This window comes from Carassius gibelio, chromosome A7, assembly GCF_023724105.1.
Source record: "Carassius gibelio isolate Cgi1373 ecotype wild population from Czech Republic chromosome A7, carGib1.2-hapl.c, whole genome shotgun sequence".
In the NCBI taxonomy this organism is placed as follows: Eukaryota; Metazoa; Chordata; class Actinopteri; order Cypriniformes; family Cyprinidae; genus Carassius; species Carassius gibelio.
In genome coordinates this window covers 33,328,029-33,346,598 of record NC_068377.1, presented here as the reverse complement: position 1 = coordinate 33,346,598, position 18,570 = coordinate 33,328,029, and the positions used below count along the sequence as shown (strand labels likewise).

The window sequence follows — 18,570 nt, the reverse complement described above, 5'->3', positions numbered from 1 at the left end:
TTTATAATCTTTCTTGCACTAAATGTCCATGAGTATGTGTACCCCAATATATTATTTCATCAGGAAATAACATTTGCCCATAGATTCTGCATATTGATGCTAAAGGTTTCTCATTCAAAGCCATGGAGTACCTGCATGTGGAGAAACAGTGTTTTCTGTCAATATGTGACCGGTTGAGAACGCTTGAGAGTTTAAGCAGTGTGGAAATACACACAGAAGAGATTCTGTTAGAATGACTTTGGTCCCCAGTTAGATGGTGAACTGTGACATCTATTTGGCTGATTTTGCCATGAGAAGCCTACTAAGTTTAATTCTATTAAGCCATTTTTTTACATTATTTCTGAATGTAATAATGACATATGAGTTACACATATTATCTGTCTTTATACACAATTTTGACTATAATGTATATTAGTATATTACTCATATTACTAAATTACTTCAATTACTTTTGATTGTTCACTAGTAGTATTAATATGGTTTTATTTTTTTACCCTAAAATCTTTTTACAGTGTTTGTTGAATGGGTATTTTAGTGTTATGATCAACATTGGCGTTGCATGCACAGATAGTGAAGATGCTAAATGTGAGGTCAACCAGCATCACACTTGACCATCTAACAGGGGACCAGTGTGCTTTAGTTTAGTCACATCACTTCTACACTCTAAAAACCCATAAGTTCTAAATACTCAATTTTTTTGTGGACACCAATTATCTAAAAAAAAAAAAGAATAATTAAGCAACTCAAATTTTTTTATTTACTTATACATTATAATAATTACATGAGTTAATTTAGTCAAGTCAAGCTAAAAAGCTTTTTTTTTTTTTGCTTAATGTTTAAGTGCAGTGTACTTAAAACTGTTTATCATACATAATGTTTTTCATTTAGCAATTATTTTGGTACTTTATAAATTACAAATACTAACTAAAAAAAGAATCAAAAACTCAAAAAATATTCAGCCTTTTTTAAACCGCACGATCGGTGTATTTCTGAATGTGAAACACTGGAAGATCATCTCATCACAACTGCAGTGTTGCAGGACATTTCATTGTCCATGATAACACAATCAGCAAGAGAGGGGCTTGTGTCAGTGATGTCTCGCTCAATTCATCCTGGAATAAGCACAGAGAGGAAAACTTTATCGTCAGAGACTAAAGTAGACATTAATATGTAATGCCAACAGAGTGGGGGGAACTTTAACATCAGAACCCAGAAGAGTAATTCACCATGGGATCGTTCTAGAGCTGGGCGATATGGCCTAAAAAACAAACAAACAAAAAAATAATTTTTTCATAAAAAAATCTGATTTACAATTTTAATTGATTTTCCCCCTACTTAAAATCAATATTCAGATGACAAAGAAGTAGTTCCAAAGCAGTTAAAATGTCATTCTTTATAATTTAACAGTCAAATTTAAAACTGAGACAAGATTTTATATATATATATATATATATATATATATATATATATATATATATATATATATATATATATATATATATATATATATATATATATAAGGCAGAATTACCTTAAAGCTGGAAAGACCTTATTGTTTTTTATACTAGCCCATCATGCATCTAACCATCCACTCAGCGTTCAGAGCTGTTCAGATTAAACTGCAGCTCCGCAGTGAAACAGTGTCATGGACGGAGGACAGAGCAAGTGGAAATATATTTTCTAGGCTATATTTTCCATCTTGTAATGCCACAGGTTTAGGTTTTTTATTGATTGATTTAAATATAAATTATTTGTAATAGAGCAGACACTGTCTAACCATGTCTACAGCGAACGTGAGAGTTGTGCCGTGCCCTGCTGAGCTGAAAGTGTGTCTAGAGTTGATGACATCACACTATATTGTCAAATCATCTGAACGTAGTGTCAGTAAATTTGATCATAAACAGAACAAGCATCATTTCCTGATGGGGATCGTGTCACATCCAGTGTAGACAACATCAGACACAAATATTGAAGCAGTTATGTTCATTTTTGAAAAACCATGTTTTTAATAAATAGCTAAATAAGCAAAAAATAATAAAAATAAGCAAGCAAGCGCAAGTTTGGGGGTTTGATTCCCCGGGAACACATGATATGTAAAAATTGATAGCCTGAATGCACTGTAAGTCGCTTTGGATAAAAGCGTCTGCTAAATGCATAAATTTAATTTTTAATTTAATTTTAATTTAAATAAGAAAGTTTTAGGCTGTGAGTGTGTGCAGTTTACACTGTAGAAAATAAATAGAGGCATTGTCAAGTTATGTTTACCACAGGCACTATTTTATTCATAAATTGAAAAACTCCATGAAAAAAAACATATGAAAATCTCAATGCAACGCACAGCTCTGACGTCATAATTCCACCACTCTTATTTCAGATCTATTATGGCACTTAATTCTTACATTTCATATCCTAAAGAACATTTATTCTCACACATGTACACTGGGAAAGCATGAAGGGCTCCTTAATGTTGACATCATGTAAAAAAAAAACTATAATAATAAAAAAACGGTGATGGAGGCAGTTAGTGTTTGTGATTTGCCCTCACATGAAGAACAGACGTTTAGAATGTGATGAATGTCTGTGAAATCCTGCAGGTCTCTGATATGGTGAAACCTAGAAAACCACAAAAACGTAAAGTGTTTAACCGACACTGGAAAAGAGAAAGCCAAGTCTGTGTCCTGTTATGTTAGGTTTGCTCTTCAGCTCAACAGAAGTTACCTGAAGTGTTGAGATAACTCTGTTATATTCAGCATCCAGCTCAGCCTGCAGTTTAAGAAAGATTTGTAAAGGTTTACTACAAGTTTGTACATTTCTTTAGTAATTTTAATATATTACAATATTCATGTCTGTGTATAAGCTTAAACGTAATTTTGGATTAGTACTCTTAGAAGCTAGTTGTTTAAAAACAGACCAAAAAACAAACAAACACACGTTTACCAGGATATTTCCCCAAAAGAGCACTGTATGGCTAAGATGAGCGTAGAAACATTTGACACCAAATGGTCTCAACAATCGACTTGCTCATAATGCTTTTGAGAACGAGGTCCTAAACATCACAGTTAACATCAGTGACATTCAAATCGTTTAGTGACGAAATGCCAGCTAACATTAAGATTAGTGTCCTTCTTAGACGTTAACATCATACTGTAAGCAGTGATGCTGAAATACAATCCAAATCAATGCACATTCAAAAGCACTTGGGCGCTGTGTAAAAACAGCATTTCCCAAAAATAAAAACATCCCTTTATCGTGATATTCAATAAGACATTTTCACAATTGTCTTGATGTACTTACAAGTTGTTCCATAAGTTTGCTCCAGTCGCTTGTGATTATCCGCCGTGTTGAATGGATTCTTCTGAACGTCGATTAGAACAACAACGTGACGTCACGGAGTAAACTTAAAATTAATAATTTCAATAGAAAAGTCTACTCAAAACCCGACGTTAAGCCACACAAAAAAATAAAACAATTCCTCATTCAGAAAATGTAATTTTTATAAGTTGCATCAATGATTTAAAAGACTTTAAATGCGGTGTTCTTAATCTTTTTAAGTTAGTAGTAGAGTTCAGGTTCAGACCTGTTGCTGTGTAAGTTTAGCATTTACAGTTTAGTCTGTGTAGAAATGACCATGCAGTAGTGAACAAAATGGAGACCTAAACATTGAAACATATACTGTATATATATCAGTATCTACAATGTGTATGGTCTTTCCTGGCTAGTGCATTATAAAAAAGTAAAATAAAATCTGATTATTTTTCAAGCTACATAATCTTAAATCAGATCAATCCGAATCAAAGTGACTTGTTTTAAAGAATCCCCACATCCCCCAGTTCCCCCAGCAGCGTCTGGTAAACTGATTGTCTCCTCTCTTCATATGCTAATAACACTGATGCCTCCACATTATCACCTGCCCTCTCACAGCGAGCAGGTATTTGGACATACAAGCAAAGCCCAGAAAAGAAAGCAGGTCTATTTAAGTGTATTTTATAAATGAAATGATACAAATAGTATTTAATAATACCAGATATTAATTTATTATTATTAAATTTAGGTTGAAACTCAACATTTTTGCAAAGAAGCTGTTTATATTTTAGGCATTGTATATTATTTTATTTTTAAATGCTAGATAAATAAAATAAGATCATAGCAGTAAGTCAGGGGAACACTTTTATTAAGTCAGGCATTTGTTGAACACACTGCTGGGTACTTTTTAAAAATACAGGAGACCTTCTTTCCCAAAACATGCACCAATCCGGCATCAGGCTTATGGTCTGTGGTCTCTCAAACACTGGATAATATCAGTAAAAAAATATATATCATTTCCCTTAGGGCTTAAATGAACCTCATCATTTAAATATAGCTCAGGTTTGTCAAACACTATGTGTGGATGATGGACAATGCTCCATTAACACAGAGAACAAACTTGGCCATCACATTGTTCACAAACTTCCTGACTTTGTCCACCTTTCCTCCAGTGGTGCCTCGGGTCGATTGAAGAAAGCATAATCTTCATTTGTTCAGTTGATCCCTGAAACTGAAAGATATTCAAATCAATATACACTTACACTAAGAGGTTTACTTGTCTTGAAATGAGATTGACATCTATTATTCTTGTTGATTGTGGCAATTCCATTTTTGGGAGTATATATTTTTGAATTCAGAACATTTTATATTCAAAATATGTTGAGTAGCAACATACCTTTTTTTTGAGGACTGAACTTTCTGATGAAGTGAAATTCTTGTTTAGAGTGAACAATGTGAACTGTTGACTTGACTTTTCTTAAAAGAAAAAAGGAAAGACAGTTTTGTTAAACATGTTTAAACATAGTTGCAACATTTGTAGAATAAGTGATTAGAAAATGTAGAACTTACTCATGTTGTAGGATATGTTCTCCTTTCTAGCAGCCAGAATCATTTTAATAGTGAGTGAATGTTCTGTGATTATAAATCAGCACTTCCTCCAGCTGGAGAGCGATTGGTTACATCAGGATGTGATCACTGTCTGTATGATGCGGTCTGTATGACCGGTCATCTGTATGATCAGCTTCTGTATGACCAGTCATCAGCATGCTGGCCATTCTCTTATGCATTGCATCTCGACCTGACGAGTCACTCTATGTCTTATGTTTTTACTTAAGTTTAACTATTTCTGATGGCAAGAATGGCTGTTTTAGTGTTATTATCAACATTGTTGTTTCATAGATAAACAGAATATTAAATACTGATAAATGTAAGGCAACCAAACAGGCATCACAATACACAGTCTCATTGGGGACCGTCTTTTACTCTTTCTCAATCCTTGACTCTTGGTCAGGAGCCCTTGGCGTAAATATTTAGTTTGTCCATTTAGTGCAGGTTTTCCATGTGCAGGGTATTTCACTGGTTTCATTAAGATACCTTTTCATCAACAGACAAACGCTGTGGACAGGGACATTTATCACGTCAGTTTTGATGTCTTTTATCTCAAACTCAAATTCAGCTGTATTTTATGATGACTGTGTTTATGGAGTGGAATCATTTTCAGTTATTAATACCTCAATGTTGAAACTTTTCACAAACTTATTGTATGACTTCAGAAGACTTTGAATACAACACAAATAGTTTTTAATACTTTTATAATCTTTCTAGCACTAAATGCCCTTGAGTGTAAAAAAAAAAAAAAAAAATTCCCTGATTATTTTTCAAGCTACATAATCTAAAAGCAAACCAATCCCAGTCAAAGTGACTTGTTTTAAAGAATCCCCACATCCCCCAATTCCCCCAGCAGTGTCTGGTAAACTGATTGTGCTCTCTTCTTATGCTAATAACACTAATGCCTCCACATTATCACCTGCCCTACACAGCAACAGTACCAACAGTATCTGGGCTAACTGAGTCTCATCCAATCACGCTCCAGATATCTGGGTGGGGTTATATATATACTGTTTTCCTGACAGAATCTACATTGATTTTTTTAGTTTTTTTTTGTGAAATAAAATTCCAAAACCTTAAAGGACAAACTGCTTTTTGAGATTCCTACATTGCCTACAAGGGACCACATACAACAAAGCCTACTAAGGCCATTTCTCATCTCTTTTTTCCATTCAAGACTGAAAAGGTAAGTTATACATTCTGAATTTAGATTCTGATAACATGTAAATGGTAGCCTTAAAAAATAAATGTCTGCCAAAAATGCATGCAGACTGTTAAAATTTGCATGTAGTCTCTTAGTAAATGTTAGTGCTGTTTAATCTCTATTTGCTGTATATATTTGTTCATTTGTTGATAGATTTTTTTGTGGTTGTTTCTAAATATTGTTTTTCATTTTGGCAAATGCAGTGTACCCTAAAAAGATCTTGAATATTTCACAGGAAAATGAGACCCAGAAGAGTCTGTCCTGAAAAGGAAGCTTTGAAATTCATCGCATCTGGGAAAGATAAAGACACATTTCAGTCAAGAGTCAAGAGAAAGGTAAGTTATCATTTAAGACTCTGTCTCCAATACTGTATGACTGCAAATATTAATTAAATACTTGGCATAGTAGCTTATGAATTTCAAGAAGTGCACTGTGCAATGTTATTACTTGTTCATAGTGTGCAGTGTGAAAAAATAACAACAGAAATTATAGATAATCAGTGGCTTGAATATTATGTGTATTTTAATTTTGATGCACAGTTATAAAGATTGTAATGTACTGATAATCATACTTGATAAAATATAAAATATTGATAATCATTGGAACTCGAAAACAACTGGGACACATATTAAACTTGTATCATAAATGTATGTATTCTCTAAAGCTAATATGTGTATGTGTTTGTGACCAACAGATTGTTGATGAACAGAAAAGAGCACATTTGTGTGCATTTGGGACCACAAACATCACTACAGGAGAAATGATGTTCGACTGCGGAGATCCTGACAGCTCATGGAGACAGGTACATTTCTATTTCAATTAGCTCATATTTCTGAGTTATTTCATGAATTGTTATTTATTTGTAGTAATCAAACTTCCTTTGAGTTTTAATGTAAAATAATGGAATTAACCTGGCAAACTTGTTACAAACAATGTTAAATCAGTTTGGGATCAGTACGATTTTTTAAATGTCTGCTCACCAAGTCTTCATTTATTTAATAATAAAAAGTACAGTGAAAACTATATAATAGTGATATATTATCACAGTTTAAAGTAACAGTTCTCTCTCTCTCTCTCTCTCTCTCTCTCTATACGTATACTGTATATATAGACAATATATCTATAGATATCTCTATATAGGTCTATTCAGTTTATTTTAAATAAATGCTGTAATTTTGAACTTTATTTTCATTAAATAATCCTAAAAAGTACTATATATCACAGTTTCCACAAAACTATGAAGACGGAAAAGATGCTTTCAACATTGATAATATAAGAATCCTTATTAATGATTGAGAACCAATAATAATTGATCATAAAAGAACATCAATTCAGCTAATTCAAATTATTTCTGAAGATCATTTGACACTGAAGACTAGAGTAATGATGCTGAAAATACAGCTGCACTTCACAGAAATACATTACAGTTTAAAGAACATTCGATAAGAAAACAGTTATTTCAAATTGTAATACTATTTCACAATTTTAAATTCATTTTACAATATTTCTGATCAGGTAAATGCAGCCTTGATTAGCAGAAAAGTCTTCTTTTAAAAACATTAAACCAGTCTTCCTGATCCCAAACTCACTGGTTAGGTGTGTTGTTCCTGTGAGAGGTGTGAATGTTTGTGGGGGAGAGAGAGAGCATGAACAGAGCTGATAGCACTACAACACAATAGAGATTACTGATCAAAGTGAAGAAAAAACAATCCGCACTGGTATGGTCTTTACTATATTTCATAAAATAGTATCACTTTCCCATAAGATGTCATTGGTTAACACTAGTTAACATGAAAATCACTTTTAAAGTGTTTATTAATGTTAGTAAACATTACTTTCATCATTAACAAAAACAATGTTTGATTTTAATAATGTATTAATAAATATTATTTAATGTAGTTGAGCTAACATTAACAAAAAATAAACAGTTGTATTTTTTTAATGTTAACAAAGCTTAAATATTTAAACAAATGTATTTCTCATTGTTAGTTAATGTCCATCGCTCAGTGTTTTTAAATCAAACTTAAAGACTCATTTTTACACCCTTGCATTTCAGTGATGCTGTGAACAGTTCTTTTGATGTATGTTTTTATTTTTTTAAATGTGTATATATACATATTTTTTATTTTAATTTTTGATCTCTGTTGCTTTTAAAGTAACCTTTTCTTGTAAAGCACGTTGGATCAATGATGGTTGTGTTAATGTTGTGCTCTATAAATAGAAATTGAATTGACCTGACTTATTATAAAGTGAAACTTTACACTTAACAAAAAACACTTTATTTTAAGGGAATAATGCATTAGTAATCCAGAATAATGCATTAGTTAATCAATAATTATTGGCTTATTCTGGTCAATAAACTTGAATATCACTTAGTAAGTGCCACTCAATAATTGTGAAAAAGTTAATAATTAATTACTGGTTTGTTTATTCTTAACTAATGCACAATTCTGGATCCTTAAAATTTTAGGTTAATCATGAATTACTAGTGTGTTATTACATGAATTACATCTTTTAATTTGGGTCTGGGTTTGAGTATAAAAGGGGATGCAAGTCAAAAAGTTTAATGTATGCAATAATAAAAGTTTAGTCTGTAACAAATATGATTAAAATAATCAATTAAAGCATTAATTAAAATCAGTTTTACAAAAAAGAGCACTTGTTGAAATGTTCTGCATGTCACTTTCAGCGTTCATAACAATATCATTATTAATTCTGTACAGCTTAGTCAGGTGGCCATTACTAGACATTGTTATAAATGAATCTTCTATATTACAGGTAGCAGGATGCTTGGTCCATTACAGACGGATGGGCAACACCCTCATCAGACCACTACACCCTACACCCAGGATCCACTTGGTCTGTCTCTACATGTCAGAACGAGTAACTTCAGTCTTCAATGGGATGAAAGACTAAACATATCTTAAGCAGAATGCTGAGCAAATCAGTGGAAGAGCATCCTACTATTGAGGAATGCCTTCAGGAAGTCAAAACTATGTGCAAAGACATATTGTAGAGTTTACAATAAGCATTAAAATGATTAGATATAAATACTGGTGTGAATTTGATCACTGGTCTTCTCAAATATGAACCAAAAACAGCTACAGCAATGTCCATGTGGTTTCAGGGAATAGTGACACAAATTATGATCTTTCTGAAATAAGGGCTGCCAGCTCAGAAAAGACTTCAGTCTTCAGTCTCGGATACATCAGTAAATCACTAGCGCCATTAAATCAAAACGGTATGTTCCATTAACCATAAACAATACTGAAGAGCTGAAGATCATTGTCTTTTCATGTTTTCAACTTTGTAAAGTATGTATTACTGACATTACATTTTTTTCATTCATTCATATATTTATTCACTATATGTATTTTTTATCTTTTAATTTTGTTAAATAGCAAGAGCCAGAAAGCCCTGGTCAGAAACAGAGAGGAAAGTCATAGAACACTGTTTCAAGATCTACTTGGAGGAAATGAAGGCTCCTGGAAAAGTGGACTGTGAAAGATGCATGAATGCAAACAGGATTCTAAAGGATAATGGAAGAGACTGGAAAACAGTTAAATACTTTGTGCTCAACAGAATAATTTCAGTTAAGAGAAGTTTGGGTCAACAGTACTGAGCCCATAAACCCTGAGAGCTATTTTTAGAGAGATCATGAGAATAAAGTTTGACTTGATTTCATTCAAAATGCTGTTTTGTTTTTTCACAATATCCTTTTCAATGCAGGAAGTCTGCATATATATATATATATATATATATATATATATATATATATATATATATATATATATATATATATATGTATGTATGTATGTATGTATGTATGTATGTATGTATTACCTCCAAAGATCCAAATGGTTATCTGTTTTCTTGCCTTTACATTTAACAATTTACATTTCACATGAATGTTTAGAATATTCTGCCTATTTCTGAATGTAATGGCAATGTTGATAATAAAAATGGAGCCCCTAAATCAAGTGCTGCTCTGAAAAATGGTAGTGTGTTAAACGACTAAAGTGCCAATGCTTAAAGTATTTTATTGTAGCTGTCCATACAACACCTGACACTGATACACACATGGAGGTCAAAACTCAAAATTATTTATTGATTGTTGCATTGAGAATTTTCAGTTGGATCTACAAATGTGTAAATGTTAAAAGACATTCAGTTCATTTAATTTACTGGAGCCAACTGAAGATTTTAATGCAGTAAATAAAAAAAATAAAAGCACACTGGTCCCCTGTTAGATGGTGAAGTGTGACGCCTGATCGGCTGACCTTACATTTAACAATATTTCACATTCTCACCATCTCTGAATGCTATGGCAAGGATGATAATATAATGTTACAATATATGTTGATTGTAACATTGATTTAGAAATTTAGCCAATTGAATATTTTCAAAGTTAACATGAAATTGGCAAGAAATGTCAAAGCAACCAAAGAGATGTCGCAGTTTACCATTTAACAGGGGACCTAAGTGTTCAGATCAACATTAGCATTATTCCATCCATCCATCCATCCATCCATCCATCCATCCATCTATCCATCCATCCATCCATCTATCTATCTATCTATCTATCTATCTATTAAAAAAATGCACAAATTGGCCTCCAAGATCAAACCGGTCCCCAGTTAGATGGTGAAGTATGACGTGATCTGTTTGGTTGCCTTTACATTTAACAAATTACATTTATTTATTTATTTATTTATTTCTGAATATAATGGCAATGTTGATAATACCCTACAAAAAAATGGAGCCTCTGAAAAATGTCAGTGTTAAACAGCTAAAGTGGCATAGTTAAAAGGTGTTTTACTGAACTCAATTGAAATTTTTCAATGCAGCAAGCTAACATATAATGTAGTTTCTTAAGTTAACATATAATATTGTTTAAGTTAACATATAATTTTGTTTCTTAAGTTAACATATAATGTTGTTTCTTAAGTTAACATATAATTTTGTTTCTTAAGTTAACATATAATGTTGTTTTTTAACTTAACATATAATGTTAATGTGTCTGTGATGTAAGAAGAGGTGATTCAGTCTAACAGGCGTCACACGTCACCATCTAACTGGGGACCAAACTCATTTTATCCAACACATGCACTCTTTACTGACAGAAGTATTGACATGCAATTGTTATCTTAAAGAGCTCTTTCTGCTCTTTTTAACCCATAAATTTGTTTTGTTGATGTAAATTAAACAAACTAATAATGCTTTACTTGAGAAATTAATGTAATTATTTTTCTTCTCGCCTTTTATTGTTTGATTAGCATTAATGCCAACACTTAACTCAAGCCACAAGACAAGATTTTTACAGATAAAAAAAAAATGAATCTTAATGACCAACTTCTGGTCTAAAAATGTTTGACTGGAAAAATCATCTTGTAATCAATATAATTTCAGTTCTACTTTCTGAGTATGAATTATCATATGCAGTAAAAACAACAACACTCAAGCTCTGTAAAAGGTTTTGTTCAACTGACTGGATTCTCTCCTGCATGATTTTATGTGAGTCTCTTTAGACATTGGAACCGGTCATGAATTATGAGCTTCTAGAAGTAGGATCACAATGTGTCAGTCATCACCGATGTGACGTTGAGAGTGACCGACTGAAAGTGAACTCCTTTTCACAAACTGAACATACAAATAAACACATAACAAATAACATAATAGTCGTATTAAGTAGAAACAATAAGTGCTCTCTATATATTCAAAGTTCAAATAGAGAAAGATAACAGATCTATAGACAACTACAAAACCTGTTATAGCCTACATCTAATAACAGTCTAGATATGTTATGAAGCCTAACTTGCGAGCATCAGGGAGTCACTCTCAAAATGCGGGGTATTAAAATTGCTTTTAAATACGCGTACATGTTTCGATTTAATGATCGCGGGAACACTCAACGGTGCTGAGCGTACATTATACATTACAAGACATTAATTTTGTCAGACACTCTACAACGAATCCTCCTTTGATGTTTCTAATCGGCCAATGAGGGACATTTTTTTTGTGTTGAACAGAAAAAAGTCAAATAATAAAAACAATTCCACACAGGCTAAACTGTACATACTAAACATACACAGCAACAGGTCTGTGCATGTAGTGGTGATTTCACTAGACTAAAGCACACTGGTTCCCTGTTAGATGGTGAAGTGTGACGCCTGATTGGCTGTAATAATTCACATTCTCACCATCTCTGAATGTTATGGCAAGGATGATAATATAATGTTACAATATATGTTGATTGTAACATTGATTTAGAAATTTTGCCAATTGAATATTTTCAAAGTTAACATGAAATTGGCAAGAAATGTCAAAGCAACCAAAGAGACGTCGCAGTTTACCATTTAACAGGGGAAATAAGTGTTCAGATCAACATTAGCACTATTCCATCTATCTGTTCTATCTATCCATCTATCCATCCATCCATCCATCTGTCTATCTGTCTGATCAAATTATCATCACTGATAGGACCTTCTCAGGAATGGGTTTTGATTGCATTCATACGTTGAGAAGTGTATTGGGGTTAAGCCAAGAAAATGTCAAATAAATGTAAAAAAAAAAAAAATAATTATATATATATATATATATATATATATATAGTTAATTATAAGAGGCATTACCTCTGCCCTTGAAATGTTGACAGCTGGCTGACTCTAATTATATTACTACTTTTTATTACTATTATTATTATTTGAAAAATAAAGAAACTAAGTACTAACAAACTAACTATAATGACACTTCTCAATGTATCAGTATTATAAGTACATATACGTATATTGTGTATGTACAGTATTGTTCAAAATAATAGCAGTACAATGTGACTAACCAGAATAATCAAGGTTTTTAGTATATTTTTTATTGCTACGTGGCAAACAAGTTACCAGTAGGTTCAGTAGATTGTCAGAAAACAAACAAGACCCAGCATTCATGATATGCACGCTCTTAAGGCTGTGCAATTGGGCAATTAGTTGAAAGGGGTGTGTTCAAAAAAATAGCAGTGTCTACCTTTGACTGTACAAACTCAAAACTATTTTGTACAAACATTTTTTTTTTCTGGGATTTAGCAATCCTGTGAATCACTAAACTAATATTTAGTTGTACGACCACAGTTTTTTAAAACTGCTTGACATCTGTGTGGCATGGAGTCAACCAACTTGTGGCACCTCTCAGCTGTTATTCCACTCCATGATTCTTTAACAACATTCCACAATTCATTCACATTTCTTGGTTTTGCTTCAGAAACAGCATTTTTGATATCACCCCACAAGTTCTCAATTGGATTAAGGTCTGGAGATTGGGCTGGCCACTCCATAACATTAATTTTGTTGGTTTGGAACCAAGACTTTGCCCGTTTACTAGTGTGTTTTGGGTCATTGTCTTGTTGAAACAACCATTTCAAGGGCATGTCCTCTTCAGCATAGGGCAACATGACCTCTTCAAGTATTTTAACATATGCAAACTGATCCATGATCCCTGGTATGCGATAAATAGGCCCAACACCATAGTAGGAGAAACATGCCCATATCATGATGCTTGCACCTCCATGCTTCACTGTCTTCACTGTGTACTGTGGCTTGAATTCAGAGTTTGGGGGTCGTCTCACAAACTGCCTGTGGCCCTTGGACCCAAAAAGAACAATTTTACTCTCATCAGTCCACAAAATGTTCCTCCATTTCTCTTTAGGCCAGTTGATGTGTTCTTTGGCAAATTGTAACCTCTTCTGCACATGCCTTTTTTTTAACAGAGGGACTTTGCGGGGGATTCTTGAAAATAGATTAGCTTCACACAGACGTCTTCTAACTGTCACAGTACTTACAGGTAACTCCAGACTGTCTTTGATCATCCTGGAGGTGATCATTGGCTGAGCCTTTGCCATTCTGGTTATTCTTCTATCCATTTTGATGGTTGTCTTCCGTTTTCTTCCACGTCTCTCTGGTTTTGCTCTCCATTTTAAGGCATTGGAGATCATTTTAGCTGAACAGCCTATCATTTTTTGCACCTCTTTATAGGTTTTCCCCTCTCTAATCAACTTTTTAATCAAAGTACGCTGTTCTTCTGAACAATGTCTTGAACGACCCATTTTCCTCAGCTTTCAAATGCATGTTCAACAAGTGTTGGCTTCATCCTTAAATAGGGGCCACCTGATTCACACCTGTTTCTTCACAAAATTGGTGACCTCAGTGATTGAATGCCACACTGCTATTTTTTTGAACACACCCCTTTCAACTAATTCAACTAATTGCCCAATTGCACAGCCTTAAGAGCGTGCATATCATGAATGCTGGGTCTCATTTGTTTTCTGAGAATCTACTGAACCTACTGGTAACTTGTTTGCCACGTAGCAATAAAAAAATATACGAAAAACCTTGATTATTCTGGTTAGTCACATTGTACTGCTATTATTTTGAACAAAACTGTATACAGTAAAAACTACATTTATTCAGACACCTTGAACATTTCAAACGCAATCACAGTTTATTTGCTATAGTTTAGATAATGGTAATAAAAGATGACAAGAACTCAGAGTTAACCTGTCAGAACAAATTCATCTTGATAATATCAGATAGCACTTAAACAAAAAATGGTCAGGTCTATTGGCAGAATAGTTTTTATCAAATTTACTGGTAGTCTACTTTATGAGGAATTTTTGGTTATAATATGTATATTCAAAAATATATATTGAATATATATTCAAAATTATATATTGATTGTTGCATTAAAAAAAAAGCACACTGGTCCCCTGTTAGATGGTGAAGTGTGACGCCTGATCGGCTGACCTTACATTTAACAATATTTCACATTCTCACCATCTCTGAATGCTATGGCAAGGATGATAATATAATGTTACCATATATGTTGATTGTAACATTGATTTAGAAATTTAGCCAATTGAATATTTTCAAAGTTAACATGAAATCTTCAAGAAATGTCAAAGCAACCAAAGAGATGTCGCAGTTTACCATTTAACAGGGGACCTAAGTGTTCAGATCAACATTAGCATTATTCCATCCATCCATCCATCCATCCATCCATCCATCCATCCATCCATCTATCCATCTATCCATCTATCTATCTATCTATCAAAAAAAAAAAAAAAAAAATTGGCCTCCAAGATCAAACCGGTCCCCAGTTAGATGGTGAAGTATGACGTGATCTGTTTGGTTGCCTTTACATTTAACAAATTACATTTATTTATTTATTTATTTTTGAATATAATGGCAATGTTGATAATACCATAAAACAATTGAGCCTCTGGAAAATGTCAGTGTTAAACAGCTAAAGTGGCATAGTTAAAAGGTGTTTTACTGAACTCAACTGAAATTTTTCAATGCAGCAAGTTAACATATAATATTGTTTAAGTTAACATATAATGTAGTTTCTTAAGTTAACATATAATGTAGTTTCTTAAGTTAACATATAATATTGTTTCTTAAGTTAACATATAATGTAGTTTCTTAAGTTAACATATAATGTTGTTTCTTAACATATAATGTTAATCTGTCTGTGATGTAAGAAGAGGTGATTCAGTCTAACAGGCGTCACACGTCACCATCTCGGGACCAAACTCATTTTATCTAACACATGCACTCTTTACTGACAAAAGTATTGACATGCAATTGTTACCTTAAAGAGCTCTTTATTTTACTTTATTTTTGCTATCCTCAAATTAACTATAGTGTCTTGCTTGTTTTGTCTTATTATCTGTGTGATTGCATTCATATATTGAGAAGTGTATTTGTATTAGTCTCAAGCCCCAAAAATATCTGCATGTCATACTAATTTATTAAACATTTTGGATTTCTATTAGAATATTTCTTCAATGGAGATATAGTGTGAATGTTTCAAAGTTTAGAGTTGCATTTAAATACAGTTAGATTGTAAAGAAAGACTTGGTACAATTGCCCTTGTGTTTCCACACACAGTTGCATTGCAGTCTATGGAGGTCCTCTGTTGGATAGGTAGACGCCACTCAGGTCCCCACTTGGCATGTTTTTAAAAAAAAATTAAAAATGCATTTTTTCAGTTATATTATGAAAAAAGACCTCAAATGAAAATTTTGTATGTAATTTTTGTTTCTTAAAAATGACCAGAAACACTGGTCCCCTCTTGGTCAGTGTAGAGCGATAGTCCCCTCTTAGTAACATAGACGTGTATGTGTGTGTGTGTGTGTGTGTGTGTGTGTGTGTGTGTGTGTAAACGTGTATAAAACAGGCTTCAGAAGTCTGACTGTGCTGCCAGGAGCTCAGTATGGAGTGTTTACGCTCTCCTAATTGAACCCAGCCCTACCGTTATTGTAATCTGGATGTCATTTGGGCCCGGCTCAACCCAAGAAATAATGAAGTAAAAAATCTGGGGTAAAAAGAGAAGTGTTGGGTCCTTTTGTTACCCATTTCCTCGTTGCCCATGTGTTGTGAATTATCAAAGAAATCACTGCAATATTATTTTATTGTTTCAATTACTATTAAAAGATTAGCCATATCTTGGCTAGAAAAATGAAAACACCACCAGCTCATGACTGTCCTGTTCACTTAAAAACGCACATCCTCTCTAAGGCTAAGAGACATTGCATGGCCTCATTACATTAGAAAAATGACTCTCCAAGGATTTCCATGATAAATGCTTCACTATTTTGAGCGACAGTATATTTTTCTCTTGGTGTGTCAAGATGAACTATTCACCCTTTTTTCCTCATACACTCATCCACACACAACAAAGAGCTGAATGGCATTTACTCTTAGTACATTAGAAACACAAGAAATGACTATGACATCAATGTTCTTTGTTTTCCTTATTGTTTAACTAACTTATTTTTTTCTTCTTGCTTTATATATATATATATATATATATATATATATATATATATATATATAAAATTTATGCATTTAGCAGACGCTTTTATCCAAAGCGACTTACAGTGCATTCAGGCTATCAATTTTAACCTATCCTGTGTTCCCGGGGAATCGAACCCCCAACCTTGCTTGCTAACGCAACGCTCTACCAGTTGAGCTACAGGAACACTTATATATATATATATATTTGGTTATATATATTTGGTTTGTATAAATGTTGTTGTTTTTTTTATTTCAGATATATTTTTATTTCAAATATATATACACTTTATATGTGCATGTAAATATTTGTGTGTGTGTGTGTGTGTGTCTTACATTTCAGCTATTATATCACACATATATTAGGTTTATTGTAGTTCAGATGATTGCCGTGATTTTGCCATGTTAGACATGTTCATGGATCAACTTCTTTTGATGATCTTGGATCAACATTATTGTCTAAAAATATAGCCTTAACCCAACCCAACCCCTACCCCGAAACTTAAATTTACCCATACTTTATTCCTAAAATCAGTGGGAAATGGTAGCTAATTAACAAGGGTGTTTGAAGCACCTAAACCTGATTGCAAGCCTAAAACAGATATTTCCTGAAAAGTCATATCTCTATTCTGATTGGTTGATTGGAATGTTGTTCCAGGATCAACAAGGATGTTGATCCAGCAACATGTTGTACCTGGTGAAATCATGCTTGCCCAGTTGATAAGTATAAATTAAACATTTTTACATATGCAACGTTTTTTCATATTTCACATGGAATTCCATTTAACACAGAAATGCTGCATGATTGGTGATTTGATGAGTCTAAAACCCCTTTCACACTGCCATTCCGGCAAATACAGGGGTAGAGTGTTCCTGCAATTGTTCCCTGGTCGCTAGATTTTGCACTTTCACACTGCCAGTGATGTCCCGGTATATGTGCGTGCTTTCACACACAACCCTTGAAGATCCTGTAACGACACGTGACATCAGCGCGTGATGTGTAATGTACGAGTCGACAACGCTAGGCACGTTATACTTTAACTGAAGCAAGCAAACGATCTCAGCGTCAGCACGGAAAGTGAGGAACTAACTGATCTCTGCTTCATTAGAGTTTGCACATATGTTTTCGTCGCGAATGTTGATCTTCCTTCAAAACAGCCGGTAAAAGAGTCACTTCGACATGGAATTAGATCTGGCTTTTGTTCACACAGCGCTCGTCCCGGGTTGAACCCCCCAATGTTACTAGGTCCCTGACCCGGGTTCAATTCGGTAATCAATTCCGGGACGTGGTTGCTTTCACACAGAAGGCGACCCGGCTATGTTCCGGAAATACTGCGGGTCCGACGTGCAGTGTGAAAGGGGCTTTATAGTTGTTTTCAATGAAGCTGTAATCACAAACATCACATGAAAACCTGCGATGCACCAACAATAGCTCAATCTGACATTACAGGTTGATTATGAGACGACAGGCTGAAATCCAGGACTGTGTGAAGATTAAGATGAGGGATAATCACAACTTCTTTGGAATTCTGGAACATGTGTGAATCTAATTTGAATTCATCATGTTGGTTTGTACAGATTGGATGATAACTGGCACTTATTCAACTGACATTA

At 33.6% G+C, this 18,570-nt stretch overlaps 1 long non-coding RNA gene across 2 annotated transcripts; it reads left to right on the top strand.

The window, feature by feature from the left end:
* The first annotated feature begins 5,634 nt into the window (after positions 1-5,634).
* On the top strand, positions 5,635-10,106 carry LOC128017316 (uncharacterized). Of its 2 annotated transcripts, XR_008184421.1 has the most exons (5): positions 5,635-6,097; positions 6,351-6,450; positions 6,810-6,917; positions 8,894-9,356; positions 9,517-10,106. It is a non-coding gene; the product is annotated as an uncharacterized LOC128017316 (long non-coding RNA). The 2 variants fall into 2 exon arrangements; XR_008184420.1 differs by having other exon boundaries at positions 8,894-10,106.
* The last annotated feature ends 8,464 nt before the right edge of the window (positions 10,107-18,570 follow it).